The sequence below is a fragment of the Phlebotomus papatasi genome, chromosome 2 (genome assembly GCF_024763615.1).
Source record: "Phlebotomus papatasi isolate M1 chromosome 2, Ppap_2.1, whole genome shotgun sequence".
Taxonomy (NCBI): domain Eukaryota; kingdom Metazoa; phylum Arthropoda; class Insecta; order Diptera; family Psychodidae; genus Phlebotomus; species Phlebotomus papatasi.
The window spans coordinates 42462664-42465600 of NC_077223.1; positions in this window are offsets into that span (position 1 = coordinate 42462664).

The following is a 2937-nucleotide window of genomic DNA, read 5'->3' on the forward strand; positions in this document are numbered from 1 at the left end:
GAAAAAGAAAAACAATGATAAATTCATTGCTTCAGAACACTTGATTGCATTTCAGTTTTTGAGGTCGCTCCACTGTCTCCTTAGGAAAATGTTCATCTTGTTCTATCCGTAGGTTTATATCTATGAGTAGAGATGGTAAAATTTCAGAAATTTCACAGCAGTCGCCACCTACTTTAGGCGCAAATTCATGAAATTTCTTGAAATTTACCAACTCTATCTATGATCCAGATAAATTTAGAATCTATCGAACAAATTTATTAATGTGAAACCGCTTTTAGAATTAGATTTTTATCACAGAGCCGTTTTTTTGGCAAAATACCTATAAGGTAATGTGCCTTCACTCGACCGGTTCCCCGACTCGACCGGTAGAGTTATTTATTCAATTTATTTATATTTTCTATAATATTTAGCGTATTATCTAACATTAATAAGTCAATTTTTCCATAAATATAATAATACGAATCAATGACAATTTCATAGAAATTGACTATCAAACATTCAAAAATTGACCCACCGGTCGAGTCGAGGAACTGGCCGAATGAGGGCACTTCACCTAATATGCATTTCATAGATTATTATTGAAATTGGATTAGATTGGATTAGATTTCAGTTTATTTCATGCCTTTTAGATCTACAGATCTCTTCTTAAGACTATATTACAAATATCCTTTTGAGGATCTTTGTACCCTATTTGGTACGTACCATATCCCTATGTACTTTGACATTGTAAACTTAGACCAACTCAGCGAAGATCATTAATAAGTGCTAGAATTAAATGGAAGTCATAAGGACAGCAGAGTGCAAAGTCATCCCCCAAATGCAAAGTCACCCGCAACGACGCGACGGTAGATCAATCATTTTTTGTTGTTGCCTTTCCCTGTTTTCAAATTTTCACGTTTTTACTGCGTTTTGCTACATTTTGTTGAAAGGTTCTCTAATATAATTCAACAAAATAGTTTAATTTACCTAAAGATACGTCTGTTCACTAATGTAAGACTATTGGCATAAAACCAACTTTTCACATGTCATTATTTTATTTTCCGATAGAGGCATTGCATACGATTAACCTGAACTTTGCTGTGGTTGCGGAAGCTTAAATTAATCAAGAACAAACTAGTGGTGCCCTTGCATGGGGCAGCTAAGTATATAGGGAAAAGTACCATCCCTTCGAAAGTTCATGCTTCCGAATAATGTGAATTTCTTTTACTTTTCCTAAGAGATTTTCACATAATTATCAATAATTTGATAATAAGCTAACTAATATTTAATAGAAATGTGTAAGTCTCTAAGGAAAACTTAAAGAAAATTCACATTATTCGAAGGTATGAACGTTCGAAGGGAGAGTACTTTCCCCTGCCATTGTAACATTCATATCCTACCATTCAGATGTCATTTTCGTATTTATCCAGCAAATTGGTGTCTTTCCATAAAATAAAAAGGCGGCCCAATTCATAACAGTTTCACCACCGAAATTTTGGCTAAGCGTAGTATTTTTGTCCTTCCACATGTCATGCCAATATAATACTTAAAACCATCTAGCCCATCCAGGTTTAATTTTTTTCATCGGAAAAAATAACTTTATTCCAATTTAACTTTATGTATTGATCTCCATTGCTTAGGAGCCGTAAATCCATATAGATTTACTTGATAATACCTCTAGGAGGAAGTGGGCACCTTTGAATGTAGGGCAGCTTTGAAATTGGAATTTTTTATCTAATTTTAAATAAAATTGAGCCTTATCTTTATATAATTTCGCAACACAAACAGACTGAGAAGCTAAATTACATTATGATACGGCTCAGTTCCATTTAAATATATGTGAAAAATCTTAATTTCAAAGCAGCCCCACATTCAAAGGTGCCCCACTTCCCCTAATGTTAAAGATATTATCATTTTCAAAAAAATTGTAATTATTTTAAACGATAGTAAATCACATGAAAATTCTTTTTTTTAGCTTTTGATATTATCAAAAATTGGCAAATTGACAATTGGCAGTAGGGGAGACTGGGGCAAAATTTGTCAAAACGAAAATTTCAATATTCACTATTTTCTAAAATAAAAGAGACTGAGGCTTAAAATTTTTATTATAGATAGCCTTCATGAACCTTCTTAAACTTACAAAGTTTCAAGGTATTCGAGGAAGGATTATGTAAAATAAAAACTAATTAAATTTTGAGCCCTATTTTTGGAATATTTGGCTTACAGAAAATATCAATACTGATTAGCTCAATTTAAGCACATTTATCGTTAAGATAGACAAAAATTATCTTCGACAAAGTTGTAGAGGAATAAATTTCCTATAAAAATATGTCTATTTGATATTTTTAACGTTTGCGAGAGTAAAACGTCACAAATTATCCGAAGACTAACAAAATTTTCCCCAGCAATTTTGAGAATCTCCACAAAATCGACTTTTAGAAAATGTTTCGAAAATCACATTTCTTTCGAGATAGAGGAAAATAGTCTTCTGCAATGTTGTAGAGCAGTAAATTTCCTATAAGAATATGCTCATTATAAAACGTTTAAGTCTTCTGAGAGCTCGTTAAAGAATTAAATATGCGTTTCGACAAGTTTTGCCCCAGCCTCCCCTATTTTAGCAATTTGCTATAAATAAGTTAATAGAATCCACATAAAAAAATTCAAAAGATCATAAAAATGTGTCTTTGGAAAAAATTATGAAAATTGTGAAAATTTCAGGAAAAAATAAAGACTTAAATTAAATGTTTTCTGGTCAATTAAACGAAAGGTATGTGTATTAGATAAATACATTGAAGGGAAGTACCCAAGCCATTCAAACTGAACACAACGAAAGGATGGAGTCGCCTGGTTTTACTCCACAAGGGATGCAGCGCTAATCTGAGAGAACGTCTCTCTCTCTCTCTCAATTTTTCTCGATTTTCCGACACTCATTGAGACTTTTCCAGGCTCGTGCCCGTC